This window comes from Triturus cristatus, chromosome 10 (assembly GCF_964204655.1).
Source record: "Triturus cristatus chromosome 10, aTriCri1.1, whole genome shotgun sequence".
Taxonomy (NCBI): Eukaryota; Metazoa; Chordata; class Amphibia; order Caudata; family Salamandridae; genus Triturus; species Triturus cristatus.
In genome coordinates this window covers 900,780,054-900,796,792 of record NC_140593.1, presented here as the reverse complement: position 1 = coordinate 900,796,792, position 16,739 = coordinate 900,780,054, and positions in this window count along the sequence as shown.

Sequence of the window (16,739 nt, the reverse complement as noted above, 5' to 3'; positions counted from 1 at the left end):
AGAGTTTTTAGTTGTATGGAGCTACTGTTCCATGTAACTTGCCACTTGGTGCTGGATAAATCTTGACATTTCTTAAAATGACCCACAATTTATACAAAGGTCTATGTATCAATCATGTTACCATCGCTATCCCCACTATTCTACCTGGATCAGAGCCTGTGACCTGTAGGTTGCACACAGAACTCTGCACCCAGCACATTAGCCCACATTTATTTTAATACTGTTGGCCTGATTGACAAAGGTAAACTTAATTATATGTTTGTGTAAGTTTAGTCTTTTTCAGTAATCACAAAACTGCATTTTAATAGTATGTTTACAAGTGTGGAGACTCTGCAGTCAGGACGGTGGAGAACTCCGCACATAAAAAGCTATCTTTTTATGTGTGAAGTTCTCCACTCCGACTGCTCTGTCTCCACTCCGACTGCCCCAAAACACATCTGCTCAGCGACACATAACCATTTTTACACACACATGCACACACATAATCTCCAACACTGCTTCTCACATACACTGTTGTTTACTTTTTCACATACTTTTTTACACTTTTGTTCCCTGTGCGTACCTACTCACAATCAGCTTCACACACATATACATGAGGATCTTCAGGGAGAGACAGTGGGTTAAAGGAAGTCAAAGAGGAAAGGGGGAAGCTGCAGAACTGCACAGACATGTATTTCAGCCTAGTATGTCCTAATAAGAGGTGGGAGATAAGATAGGAGCATGTAGGCTAAAATTGTATATGTCCTAGAGTGGACTCTGTATGAAACATGATTGGATGTTTCCAAGTTGTTTTACGGGACCACAAGTCAGACCAAGCGCAGGGTTTTTGCCATTGTGGGTAAAGATGCATTTATTTTCCATCATCACATGATCATTGCCCCCAATGAAATCAGAGAAAACTAAAAGTAGAACTGAGGCAAAGCTTCAAGATCTGATCTTCTATGACCCCAACTCCTATCAGCTTCCAGCTGACCTCATACAGATTGCAGATTCTATTCCACATACCAGCTTTTTTAATCATTCCCATGAAATATTCAAAAGAAAGGGATGGATGTGTATGCAACTGTATGACCGGTGCGGGCATTGATATAAAAGAAGTAGCAGCTATCTACCTGGCTGCTAGATAAATAGTGATTTTGTTTCTGGTATTTACTTACCCGCTGGCTAAATAGCAGAAAACAAAAGCGACGGCCGTGAAAATAGCACACAAAAAAATGTCACTCTCTACCTGCTGCTAGCTAAATAGCAGAGATTCTGTACTGTTTGGCCAGTCGTCGTGCAAATTGCAGAAAACCATAATTATTTACCCAGCCGCTGGCTAAATAGTAGAGATTCTACACTGTATGACCGGTGGGCATGCAAATGGCAGAACAAAATCACTATTTACCCATCCACTGGTTAAATGGTAGCTATTCTGCACTGTCAAGCTGGCACCCGTGCAAATAGCAGGAAAACCACTAAATTTACCTAGCCGCTGAAGAAACAGTTGAGATTCTGCACTGTTTGCCCGGCTGGCAGGCAAAAAGCAGAAAACTTCACTTTTTACCTGGTTGCTGTTTAAATAGTAGAGATTCTGTGCTGCTTGGCCAGCAGTTTTTGGAAAACTAACACCCCCCTCCCCCGAGGCTGCCAACAGCCTGTCCTACGGGGATCCCTCCCCATTTGCAAATTAGTTGCCACCCCATCTTGAGGGTTGTTAGCTCATTAATAGTTTAAGACAGCAATATCAGTCACAAACGCAATCAATAAATTGCTTTCTGAAATAAATAGAGGAGGAAGGACACCCCTTTCATTAACCCTCCTCTTTGTAATTCAGAAACAATCAAAAAAGTCCTTTTTACTAGGTTTTGTACATAATAATAAGCACTTTTGCTGTTACAAACCTTATGATTTTGCAACATGAGGCCCTTAATGCTAAAGCTGGTTTAGATACAGGCACTAATTTATAGGCCTAAAGTTCCCAAATGTTTGAATGTTTCCAAGTTATTTTGACAGACATGGCACAGAATGCCACTCCATTTTATCATCAGCTAAGACATAGCAACTTAGGAGGCCTTTCATGGAGCTGCCTTGTGCTCCACAAATGCTCCTATTACTTTACAATTATCTACAGATGTGAGCAATGATAATGATAATTTAAATCATTGCAAGACTATTTAAAGCTGTTTATACTTCTAATGCTATATACTCACTCTTACTCACAAAGCCATGTGAATGTACAAGAGCTAGATACAGGATTACCAAAATGCTCCATGTTACGTGAAGACCTCTTTTTCTGCAGCAGATCGGTGCATTTTGGAATAATTAATTCTGGTTCAATTAAGCAAATCAGACTAAAACACTTTAAAACAATGATTTGAAAAAGCAAAAAACCAGAAATGGTAATTTTTTATCCCTCTAACATAGCGCTTACTAATATTGAGGGTGATTTTATCAAAATAGAAACAATTGCATTGAGTCCCTTATGAAGTGACCAGCACAGTATAAGTAAGAGGCTTCATTCCAATCTCATGGTAGAAGTAATAAAAACGATGGGCCTGATTTAGAGTTTTGAGGACGGAGCTTAATCTGTCATTTAGGGGCATATGTACTAAGGTCATGTGCTGCCCTTGAGTCAAGCAAGGTGACACAAGGCCACACCTAAAACAAGAATTACTAAGCCACACATAGCCGCCTTGCGTGACTTAGTAAATTCAGAGTAAGGCAAGGCAGTGCAAATCACTGCCTTGCATTACCCTGTGTTGAGAAGGTGTTTCATAGGTGTAGAATTGGGCGTGCTCATCCATTCACCCATGGATTTTGATGCAATCCCAGATTTACTACAGTAAGTAAACCTGGGATCGCATCTAAATGGTACGCTTTCCCAAGTGATGCATAAAGAGAATGCACCTCTGTATTGCTCTGTTTTACATCCTCAATCTAGGTGTGCTGTATTCTGCAGCACACTTAGAAAGAGGAACATACCTCAAAGGGTTGTTGTTGTATAGGGAGGTGCCCGTTGCTACACAAAAACAATCCTGCTCTTAATGCAGGGCCCCTTGCACCATGGTTCAAGGGTGCCTGTGTTGGCACTAGGCAGCACACAATGCGCCAGCGCAGGAAGATATGATACATTTCTGCTCTCTCCCTGTCACTCAACGCAGGGCAGCTGCTGCCTTGCATTGCTTGACTTTCTAGTAAATCTGCCTCTCGCTACATACCCAATTCACATAGACAGACATGGAATGTCAGCACAAAGATTTAGGGGATACACAGAATCCCACTTTGGGCCATCTGAGATCATCTATCTAGAGCCTCCATCACCCCCTCTTCTGCTCATCAGAGCTGTATTATGATCCTGAGCTCACTTTTGCTGATTGCCATATCCCTTTGACCCCTTTGTTTGTCATTAACCATTTTTCCTGACTTCAGCCACCTGGGTTTCTGAAGCCCTTTCTGCCATCCTTTACAGACCACACACATTTTCACCCATCCACTTATAAACTCCTCTGTCAAGTTTCAGTCCCTATGTCCTCAGATCCACTCTCAGACTACTGTGTCAGTGTCAGAACACAAATTGTAAAAACTCAGAGGTCAGTGTGTAAAAGTCATGGCTTTTTAGTCTCTTTGCATGTTCTGATTTTTAAGCAAATATTTACCAATGCTATATAGATGAGGGTTTCTAAGGGTTGGCAGTATATGACACATGAATAAGAACCATTTATAAAAAGGAATATCCTAATACATGTGGACTAGACTCGCATAGGTGTCCTCTTGCTCCTGGTCTTCTTCCTTCACTTCCAGGTTCTTCTGTGCATTTAGGCATTGGTCCTTCTTCTAGTCTTCTTCAAGTCCTCCTTCTCTGGGTTGTTTTGGTTCTCCTGATCCTCATCCCAGCCCTGGTCTAACTAGTTGTGGTCACCCTGGTACTGATTTTCTGAATATGGGGGGCCTGGCTGTAGGTCCTTCCTGACCCTGGACCTCCCTGCCCTCCTCCTGGTACATCCTTGTAATAGCCCTTTGGGCCTCCTGATCCTGGCCCTACTGCTCCTCATCCTGGCCCTGCTGATCTGATGGGTCCTTATCCACCTCTCCCTGTTGCTCTGGTTATCTTAGGGCTGACACTCCTTGTCTTCCTGGTTTGGGTCATCCTGATTCTCCTTCCCTGGTCCTTGTCCTTGTGGTCCATGTAGGAAAGTGGCGTATTAGGTAGTGATGCAAGTTAGGCCTCATTATGTAATACTCTCACAATACCGCAAAGATGGTCCTTGGATTCACAATAATAAATCCTTAGCTCAGTCCTGGTAGAGTGGCAAGGAGCAGTCAGGTTTTACTAGAAGAACATGTGTTAAACATTTCAGACTACCAACAAGGACGATAAGTAATTGCCACAACTCAAAGGAAATCTAACACCAAATTATAAAAATAAAGCAGATTTTTACATTAATTTAGACATCAAAATGAATACAATCGGATGACTATAACCAAAGTTCTGGATTTTAGAAGAAAAAGTAAATCAGTGCATTTCACTACAGCAAAACTGTAACATTGCAGTCAATGGAGTAAAGCACTAGTGACAATCGTCACTTGCAGGTTGAATTACGTGGTGTGCACGGGGGGTTAAGGTGATGCAGGAACCAACACTAAGCCACAACAGTCAGTTTGGATTTATTTGCGATAGTCTTTATAGACGATATACTCATTAATTCCGACGGCGTGCAAGAACATGAACAACATGTAGGAAAGATTTTGCTAGCCCTTCGAAAAAAACCTTTAATGCAAGTTAAGCAAATGTTCATTCCATGATACGACTGCAAAACTTTGGGGCGTTATGCTGTCTCCTTCAGGAATGCATATGAAAGAATGGAAAATGAAAGCAGTGACTGAATGGTCCTCACCTACATCAGTGAAAGATGTGCAATGTATTCTTGGCTTTGCCAACTTTTATCATCGTTTTATTGACTAGTTTTCCAGTACTGTTACAAAAAAAAAGAAGCAGATGCAGCTTTTACAACTCTTAAAATAGCATTTACTTCAGCCCCTATTTTGGCACATCCTAATGTAGAACAACTGTTCATAGTAGAAGCCGATGCATCAGATATTGCCATAGGCACTGTATAATCTCAGAGAAATTCCAGCAGTGGACAATTACACCCTGTAGCTTACATGTCGTAATGAAGCTGAACAAAATTACATCTTGCCGAAAAAGAGTTACTAGCAAACCGAGACGCTGTTAAGGAATGGCAGCATTACTTAAAGGGAGAAAAACATACCATCACTGTCTTCACAGATCATCGTAATTTCAGTTTATGAGTTCAGCAAGACTCCTTACACCTAGGCAATTGCGATGGATGCTCTTTTTTGCAGAATTTGATTTTGTGGTAACTTTTAGACCAGGATCAGACAATCGGAACGGTGATACTCTCTCTCAACAAGATTCCACTGCTATGCATTCTACTGGACCCCCTCAAGCAATCATAACACCTCCAACGGTGCATTCCATACCAGAAACAGTAACATTATTTAACAATATTCGAGATTCCTTTAAAATTATGGATTGTCGAAATGGCTCAATGAACATCCCAAATTAACTATTAAGCAAGGGTTGCCTTTGCATGAATCTTGTTTATTTGTACATACACAGAAATCACAGAAAGCAGTTTTTCAATGGTTGCATGTTAAACAGCAGGAAATCCAGGCTTTCCAAAAACCTTAGAATTGGTAAAGAGATATTTTTGGTGGCCAATCTTGAGAAAATATATCAAAGCCATGGTGACTGCTTGTGATACATGTGCTAGAAATAAATCTGACCATTCTAAACCCAAAGGTTTGCTACAACCGCTACTCACTCCTACCAAACCCTGGGAGCATATTACCTTAGATTTTATTGTTGGATTACCAAAGGTACAATGTTGTGCAGTAACTCTAGTTGTAGTGGACAGCCTTACAAAATATGCTAATTTCATTGCTTGCACAACATTGCCTATGTCTAGTCAGTTAGCTCTCTTGTTACATCATGTTGTACGTTTACATGGTCTCCCCAAGATCACTCTCTCTGATTATGATTCTCAATTTACATCTTAATTCTGGCAAACATGGTGTAACACACTTAAGGTCTTCTCCACATTATCAACCAGTCATCATCCACAGACGGGTGGTCAAACTGAACATTTGAACCAAACTCTAAAACAGTATCTACATTGTTATGCTGAGGAAGCTGCAGACTCCTGTGTGAAACTCCTTTAGATGGCGGAATTGGCCTATAACAATTCCTATCATCCACTGGTACTACTCCTTTTTTTGGATTGTATGGTCATCATCAACATACATTGCCAGTCACCATACCTCCTGCAACCGATCTCACACCTGCAGCAAAAACTACATTGCAACACATTCATCAAACTCAATCCCAAATACACAGTAATTTGGAACATGCCAAAAGAATATATAAACAGCAGTATGATAAACATTAATTTTCCAGGCCCGGTGTATCAACCAGGTGATAAAGTATGGCTCTCTATCAAACACATAGTGTTCGAACATAAACACATGTTCCATCCCAAATTCATAGGCCTGTATCGCAAAATTAGACAGGTGAACTGTCTTGCTTCGCCTTTCAGATAATACAGAATCTCCCAAACGGTGGCTCAATCACAGCAAAGCAGGAGACATAAAACACAACAACATCTTTAGAAAATGGTTTCATTTTACAAAATGCAAAGACTCTCTTTTTAGACTAAGGCTTGGGGGTTTTATTTATGCAATGCTCTCGAAAAGAAAGGCTTTCCCAGATGCCAAAATGAATATATATGAAAATATATATATTTATATGTAAGCAATAATAACACACTTGGTAAATGCAACAGTTAAATGCATGAATGATTCTAATGAATAAACAAGCAGCAAATAATACGAGATAAGACTCAAGCAAATATAATGGGACGTCCTGCAAGAGATAAGAAAGATATATGCACTGAATTCTTCAAACGAGTACTTTGGATGTGCACTCTGACTCATTTACACATCACAAAGAAAATACCTCAAATGATCAAAGTCACTGGCCACACATCACAATGGCAATAATCAAAACTCAAACAACTCAAATGACCACAGCCACTTGAACCACGCATCACAATGGCACTAGTCAGAAACAAGTCACCTCACCCGATCGTTCAATCGACATCCTTGCCAACTCAAGCTGGGGGGGGCGTTCACAGCTGGGCTTGGACTCTCGACCGGGACTCAGGTTCCATTCATCTTACAGCAGTACGTCTACTCTGTAAGTGAGCTCCCAACCTTGGCTGTCAACAATCCTCAGCTTTATAGTCTCAAAACACACACTAGAAGGTTTGAGAGTCTTCCCCTCTGCGCCAAGGAAACTTACTGGAACTGGAAAGCTTTCAGGCAAGCATTGTACGGCAGGAAGGAGTTCCCACGTTCCCTCTACATTCTCACATGTTCCAGCCTTTATCTTAACAAAGCTTATGAAAGCCTTCCACGGTACATTAGACAATCTTTCACAAAAACAATCCTTGAACCTGATTAACCCAAACAACTTGCAAGCGTGTCTGTGCGCAAAGAGAAGCTGAAGCAAGGCACAGTCAGAATTCAGGATGACATGAGGCCATGTCAAAGCCAATAGTAAGAACTTCATAATTCTTCCCAATGTACAACATAATGCACATTTGTGCGCCCCTGCCTGTAGCATCACATACTTCATCTCTCAATGTACAACACAGTGCACGTTTGTGCACCACTGCTCATAACACTGCACTTTGAGACCTAAAAGTACATTCCACACCCTTGTCTCTCATGCTCTCAAATACACTTCCCACACGTTCTGTTCTTGGCAAGCTGTTCTACAGTGTCAGCTCCCACTGTAAGATAGCAAGTTTACAGGAAAGAAAACCTTTAAGAGAAACAAGGCATATGCAGGACATCATACATTCAGGCTAGAATAAAATAACACACCAAAGTCAATTAAAATGATGGTAGTCAAAGGTCATCACAGTGTGTCAGACCACAAGAGTGCCTCTAGCACTACACCCATATGTTAGAAACTGGAACCAGGTAGCCACCTTCCATCATCAGGTCCTCCAGTGTCTAAAAAGTCCCCCGTCCAGTCCCTCATGTGACGAGCCATGAAGAAGACCCAACGTGATATAGGCAGGCCAACTGGAGGGAGCAGTGGCATATAAACCTTGTTCTCCGTGCCCCGAAGCAGCGCCCTGTTCCAGCAGCGGAGGTCAATAGTCAAGAGTTTAGGTTTGCAGGCTGGGCCAAGTTTCACCCCGTGATTATTATCACCAGGGCTCACTCTCCAAGTGGGTACCAAAATTCCAACAGTTCCAGGGTGTTCTGGCCTGCTAGCCACCTGGTAACCCACTGCAGTTGCGCCACGAGATAGTAGGCAGAACCAATCGGGTAGAGGTTCCCAGCGCGAACCCTACCCACTTTGGGAACTTTCAAGATGGCAAAAGTATTCGGCTGCACTAAACATGGGCTCTGAGTGCTGGGGCTATGAGTGAAGTGTGTACTTTGGTAATCCTTATTTCCTCCCATAGCTAACACTAAAAAACAAGAATTGTTTTGAATCCTGTTCTCACCCTCTGAAGTGTGTGATGATTACATGATATAGCGGTGTTAATGATTGTCGAGTTACAGGCAAAAACAATTCCAAATGTTTTTTTTTAAATCCGTACAGTAAATAATGAGCTAGATATATGGATTTTCAGGTCCAGATGAAAGCTGGCATATGTGGTGGTAAATGTCGCAATCAAAATGGAACTAACTAGAACCTCCAGGAAGCTCGATTTTGGATATGGTGGCCCTCTTGAAGTTAGAGTCTCATCCCTTCCCACAGGAGTTTGTGTTTGCCCATTGTTGCAGGATCTTTGTGGAGCCAGTGTCTTGGGGAAGGAGTGTCAGATAGGAACTTTTTACTTTTTACTTTTTGCACTATCTTGCTACTCAGGTAGTTTTCACAATCATTACCATTTTCAATGCCTTGCATATTATTACTTATTCTGTGAGCATACAATTTTTCTGTCAAGTTTCCTTTGTTTTGGCACATTCTTATGTTGTACTTTGTGTTGCCACTGGTTCATCGTCAGCATTGTAAATACTGTCATTTTTTCCTAGGTTTAAAAGACAGGAAGTCATTCTGAACTTATGCGCATTGAACTCTCTATTAAGTCCATAAGAGTCATCACAAAGACTACACTGCAAGGATGTTCAAGAGAACACATAATAACAATTACTTTCTTATATTTCCTGTGAGAACACTGCACTAAGTTTTTAAGAGGAAATGGCTGAAATACAGGACTTGTTACTTGAAGCAATTAGGTCAAAGGTATGTGATTTGCATAGGATTTGAATGCTACAAGGCTCTTTATTTAATCTGGTATTGTTTAGTTGCGGACTTCCATAAGTAGAGTTTGAAGGAAGTTCCCTTTTCCCCTCTGTTTGTGCTGCTGTGTTTCGGTTATAATTAAAAATCATGGTGTCTCTGTGGAGATGAAGAGGGGTAGCTTCATTGCAGTCCTGAAGACCAGTAACAAGAATCTGTGAACTACGATACAGTGTGCCCGAATTGTTATATGTAAAACCCCAGCAGACCTGTCAAGCAGATTTTGACAATATAGCAGGATTTGACACTTTAATGTCAAAAAGAGGCCCACTGTGATTGAAGCCTGCCTGGCTGTGAGGACAAAGGATGGGGGCAGCCCTGTGTGTTAGCTGCATGTGCTTGTTACATGGTAGGACTCTTTGAAATTAATCAAGTTTCTGGGCCCAGCCGATAGTCTATTCTGTCACAGCAAAACCCCTACCCACACCAAAGACCTTTGTCTCAACTCTGAGGGCAAGTTTGCACATCGTCAAGGGGGATTTTTAAATGCTAATTACTGGCTGGCAGAAGTAGGAGAGGAAATTGCAGATTATCCTCCAGGAACTTCAGACAGGGGAGAGATAACTTTGTAAAAGTTACTTTTCCTTAATATTTAGTAAACCTCCAAATTCAAAATCAAATTGGATTTCTAATCACTATTAAAAAGAATTGTTTAATTATATGGTTAGCTAGTCCCATTCACAAGATATAGTATTAGTGTTTAATATTGTATCCCAGTGTTTTTCTATGGAAAAGCCAGCCTTGACACAGTGAAAATAGCTTTTGCGGTCTTTTCACTGTAAAGAAATGCTTAACATTAAACTTTTACATGTTTTCCTCTAAAATGCTATGCACCCTGCCTTATGGGTAATAAGGCCTACTCATGAGTGACTTATAAATATTTAAAAGGAAGATGTAGGCTGTCAAAAGGAGTTATTTTGACAGGTTGAATTTGCAGTTCAAAACTACACACACCCTGGCTACTGAGGGTAGGTCTGCAATCATGTTTATCAGGCCTCTACAAATCTACCCCCCACTCGCTATGTTGAGTCAGATTTTATCAGGGCGAGCTATATTCAGGGTCTACTCGTCCCCTTGTAGCAAGCAGACAAATAACAAAGTGAAGAAGCATTAAAGATGCCTTTAAATCTTACTTTTATCTTGCCACATTTATTCTGTGTTCAGAGACAGAGGTCAAAAGTCAGTTTGCATCTACAATTACTTTTCTACAAATGATAAATATATTTGCTGAAACCCAATTTCCACAGATTCTTGTTTCTACGCTATATAGTTTTATAAGTAAAAGTGCATGTTAGTGGGAACCTGTTTGGCCATTTCAATAGAAAATGTGCTGTCTGTCAATGACAGTGCACTACTACCTCATGCTTTAGTAATATATTTATTAAAAGTGAGTTTTTAAAGATTAACTGAAAAACATTCCTGCCTCGATGACACTGTTATTAGTGAACTAAGAGGCAAGTCAGGGGTCATGAGTACCCTATATATTGGCTAGAATCTTATTATGCATGGAGCAAACATTTAGACTATTAAATCAAACCAAATACGTTTTTTTCTACAGCAGGATTGTTGAACTCACATATTGGTGTCACGTGGGTAGGTTAGGCCATTGAAGAAACTGCCATTTTACATGTACACATTTCTTAAGTTGCCTTCTTTTCTACACAATGACTTTTGACACACATTTGCTTGTGTGACAGTGCAGGATTAGTTTTCCTGAAACCACATTGCTTACAACTCCACTTCATAAGTACACTATCACTACACCTTGAACATTAGTACAAGGCCTAGACACACATATTGTGCAAATATTGGTGTTTGTTATTCGTCCATGAGGTGACATGGCTATCACAAAGATAATAGAAAATGTCAGCCCGGCTGAAGCCTTGACATGGAAGCATGGATAAGGATGTTATTATAAATACACACACATTTACGTGCTCAAATTAAAGGAGCATTCTGCTGTCATTGCAAGGTTGTCGCTGTGTTGGAGTCTCAGCCCAGCTGATTCCTGTTTATCTTCTGCAAGGAGAGATGCCCAACTTGTGACCAAGACGGGGACCTACATACCTTGCCTTCAGATAATGGGGAGTTAGATCATCCAGTAGGGAATTCCTGGCAGAACACCTGCCCTAGATATATGGATTAGGGAGCACATTGTATGAGTACACTATTCCCAGTACTTATACGCCAACACATATACACTGTTTTAGCACCATGGTAGAATTGTTTATCCTTTGCACTGTTCTTATTTTGCTAATCACTTTTATTAGTTTCTGTATATTAATCATTGCAGCGCATATATTTTATACAAGAATCACAACAGTTCATTAAATATTGAAACCGCCCTTTCCGTATTTCTTGTATATCTCTCTGAGTGAGCATGAGTGACTGAGCAAAACTGTTCTAGATCTGTTACCACGGTTCTTTAGGTGCTCCTGTACACTTATGACATTTAACTTACAGGCCTTGAGTACACTTTGTCCCATATACTAGGGACTTATAGGTAAGCTAAATAAGGCAATTAGAAGCATCTCGATTTTACAATGCTGAAAGGAGGAACACTTGCTCTTTATCGCTGCTTAGCAGGGGTAATGTGCACAGAGTTCTACAGTGAGCAAAAGGCAAACATTCTGGGGAAACAACGCAGAAAGGACACATTTCCTACACAGACCTACTTAAGGCTGCCTGTCTCTTATCACCCCCAGCTCAATTATACTGCAGTAGCATTAAGTAAGCCCCTTTGGACTAAATTTTCTAAAACGAAAAACAGATCAAGCAGTACCGGCAAGCAGAGCTGCATCAGCAAGCTGGGTAGTTCATTATATTATAAGGATGTTTTTATTTTAGGTACAGTCTTCCTCATTTAGTAACCTGCAGGCTGATATTATACCTTTCAAATATGTCTCCTGAGAGTGGAAGCCTATCATGACTATGATTAATTACAGTTCCATAGGGGGGAGAAAGAGGTATGCCCCCCATTGGGGGGAGGGACCTCCCTGATGAATTTGGTAAGACACTTTCCCAGTAGGTATCAGAGGCTCTGAAGCTCATCAATAATCAACCTTTAATATTGGTGGCTCGATTCCTGGAACCCTTTGGGCACATGAGAAACCTGAGTGTAGGGGCACTCACTGACATGCCAAGGCAATTGAAAAGCATGAAGTGGGGAATGTGGATGTACTCAACAAGTTAAGGGAATCCTGCCATAAAAGAACATGTATGCTGACACATTTAGACTCCACCTGGGAGGCTGTATTTCCTTGGTAAAATGGCAATGAAGTTGCCCCATAATTCGACCATGACACAGGGTTACCCACAAAAGGGGTAGGAAAACACAACTATTGATTCATCTGATGATGAATCACTAGTTCATGGTAAAAGACATTGAGTTCTCAGGAGTTAGGGGTCTCTCCTTTCAATGAAAACACTGCCATCTCATGTATTATTTCCTCTAACAGTGCTAGTACCTAATTTCTCAGCCTCTGAAACAACAAAACACAATCCCTTGATAGCTCTAAAGCGAGGCTTGACAGCCTTGATCTAATGTCTTTGCAAGTCTTTCTCACTCTGTTTAGGTCCATTAGGTCTGGATCTCCTCTTGACCCTCTTCCTCCTAATCAGTGGAAAAAAATGGAAGACAAATGAATGCCCCATAGTTACAAATCTGTAACCAGTCCCTCGAATCAGGTGTGGTGCCTGCATGCTGGAAAAAGGTCATAGTGAAGCCACTGCTAAAGAAAAAGCTTCAACTGACCCTACAGTCTTAGCCAACTACAGATCAATTTCGATCCTCCCATTTCCAATAAAGATTTTGGATCTATATGTCAGTAAAATCCTGTCTCACTATCTGGAGGATCATTCACTTTTAGAGGAGGAGCAATTTGGCTTTAGACCAGGCTATGGCACTGAGACTGCTTTACTCTGTGAAGTTCGTAGGATGGGCGAAGATGGTCAGTCGGTGGTGCTCATTCTTCTCGATCTGTCAGCAGCCTTTGACACAGTGAACCACCACACCCTGCTCACAAGATTAGCCTCTGTAGGTGTTGGTGGTCCCGTGTCAAAATTGGTAAAATCATACTTACAAGACCGATGCCAGGCTGTGGCTCGGCCTCCCTTCTGTTCTAGTTTCAGAATTTTTTTACATGGAGTCCCACGGGGATCTTCACTCAGTCACATTTTGATTGATGTCTAAATCAGGCCACTGATCTCGCTCATTAAAACCCATAAGATCACTGTAATCAATTATGTAGACAATACTCAGCTGATTCTATCACACAACAACCATCAGTCTGGCGCTATCAGTAAGTTTCAGACCTACATATCGGACATCCCAAATTTGATCAGTGTAAATTCTCTGAAACTAAACGGAGGTAGAACAGAGCTTCTTTGTTGCTCTTCTAGTAAGGTTCCGGTGCCTCTGCACTCAAATGTTTGGCATCTCTCTATGGAGACTCCTCTTAGCTTCTCAGAGAATGTCCCGACCCTTGGAGTTACTTTAGATGAGCAACTCTCTCTAGAAGAGCATGTTAATGGAGTAGTTAGGGTTTGCTTGGCACTTCTTCGGAGCTTCATAAAGCTCTTTTCAATGTTACCTACTCAAGCCAAATCTCTAATTGCTAGATGTGTAGTGCTTAGCAGACTGGACTAATGTGAGCCCCCGATTACCTGATCAAGAGACTGGAGAGAGTTTAGGTCGCTACAGCCAAATTGACTCTGAATAGATTGCTTAATTCTTCCGTCTCCAGTGCTCTTAGAGACCTTCATTTGTTACACATCGACAAAGGATCTTTTTCAAATCACTTTGCATTGTATTTAAAGCCCTTCTGAATAAAGGTCCAAAGCCATTACGGACCAGACTGAGGAAATATGTCCCATGAAGATTGCCACATTAAGGGACAGCCAATCTTCTTCAAGAATACAGATTCAGCAGGATGCGTCAAGGGAGAAAATCTTTCTCTATTAAAGCCACTCAGGCTTGGAATAAGTTCCCACCTCAACTAAGCTCTCAGTCTTACTTGCTTGAGTTCAGGAAAGCCCTCAAGGCCTGGTTCTTCCGAAAATGACATTGATCTGATGATAACCCTTCCCTCCCTTTACTCTTTCCCCTATTCTTTCCCTCCACTTCGTACCATGACTTTAGCAATTGTTAGCACTAGGATGCCAGTCTGGTAACAGTATGCTTTATAAATATATTATACATACATACATGAACTACAGGGGGTAGCAGACCGTTGGCCGGGCTGAGGAGGGACGGACAATAAACCAAATATGTCAGACATGTTTGAAACTAAACAGATCTACAACCCCAGATCAGTGGAAAGAATGCAGATCACAAAAGTGTCAGACTGTCACTAGAAAAATGAGAGGTCAGTACTGGGATGAGGGCAGAATGCCATAGACCAGCTTTGGAGGGCCAGGTGACCCAGACTCAAGAAACTGACACAAAGACATGCGCTTTTATCTTGAAGTAATTCCAGGACCCAAAAAAGAGCACTGGACACTCCTGGAGGGTCGGCCAGGATGAGTTAATAGATGTGGTAGGGCCTCTGACGAAGATCTTACAGTTTATGGAGGACACCAGGGTACTCATATGCCCACTGAAGTAGTATCTGGCTAGGCTCAATGGGCAGTGTGCATGTTGGGAAATTCCAACTGCACAGTGTCATTGGAAAAACTTTGGTACCCTATTTATCAAAATCGACTCTAAACTTGGTGATCTGGCCACATCTGCCGGAGAACAATCACCAAAGGAAATTTTTTGGGAGACCCTTTTTCTCATATAATTGCGGAAGTTTGCTGCCACATTGTCAGCCTTGGATAAACTCCAATTGTCCATCAGAGGGACTTTCCCAGGAAAGTTTTCCTCTGGGGCCAAAAGAGGCAAGAGACGCTCCCCTGGCCGCCCATTCAACAAGTGGCATTTTATAGGACAAAGTAGAAGAAATAGTTGTTGGCAGGAGAAACACTAATCAGGAGGAGCCAATGCGCTAGTTAAGGGGGAAGTTGAGATGGCTCAGAAACAAGCTGGAGACATTGCTGAATGACCCTTGTGTCCTGGAAAAGGTTCTAGGCTTCAACATAGAATTTTATGGGATCACAATCCAGACTTCTGGTCCCCATCCTATGAGGTTTTCGGAACAGGAAAATATCCTCATAGATAAAGAGATGATAGAGATAGAAACCAAAGGCTCAATGTGCAGGCTGGTATTGTATTCTAGGGGTTTCCTAAGCAATAGTCTTCTGGTCGAGATGAAGGACACAGGGTTCTTTCTGACTGGTGATCTAAACCTAAAGGAGTTCAACAAAATGTAAGGACTCCATCTCTTGAGGGATGCACATCTCAAGAGAGACTGGATGGTCATGCTCAAAGAGAAGGACCCCAACCTGAAGATTCCCATTTTTCTAATACACGGGAGATTTTGGCAGTTTCTGTGGAGTAATCAGGTACTTAAGTTTTAACACTACCATATGGACTGTCTTTAGCCCCAGGGTGCTTCATCACCTTCTGTGCCCAATTGCAGCTCCTTTGAACATGAGGGAAGTCAAACTTATATACCTCAACATCGTTCTACTGATGGATAAATCCTGACAACACCTGTGTGCCATCTTGAACATGACTATTGCAGTCATGTTACCAAATCTGGGATCCATCATCAATCAGGAGAAATCGGAACCAAACCCAAGCCAGTTGATGTCATTCCTGTGATTTGTAATAGACTTAGTAAAGGTCACCCTCTGCCTTTCCGAGATGAAAATTATGGCTATCAAGAAGGTACTACAGGGGGGCGTGGCTAGCAGCCACCGAGAATGGCCGCTACCTGAAAGAGCTCCTGAATCCCCGACATAAATCCTTCATTATCCGCTGCCATCCACATCTTGAAATTGTAGAAATGAACATTATCTCACTCCTTACCCTCAGAAGAGACTCGACGGGAGCTCACCGCTTTTGTGATTCCAACGACTCCTTTTGAGGCGTCCCTGCTGGGGCGGTAATGGCGGAAATGGCGGACTCCCGCAGAATGAAAGCGTCGATACAGAGTGAGGGACGTTAACGACGCCTGGCAACGGAGTGGTCGGGAAGGGGTCCTGAGGGGCCTTAGCCCTGAAAAAGTGCCCGGTGACGATCAAGGACCAGCTGAGGGCTCCCGCGCTGGGCGGTGCTGCCAAGCGGGAGAGGACCCGGTGAGCGACGCAAGTCACCTGAGACCCCGGCTTTGCGGCCTTCGTGCGCCGAGGCTGCCAGCGTAGGACTTGTGGTGCCTGAGGGGCTGAGGCCTGGATGGAAACTCAGCGGGGAGCGGAGGCAAGGTGGAGACCTGGCACTTGGGCCCACCCGCGATGCAAGGACTGG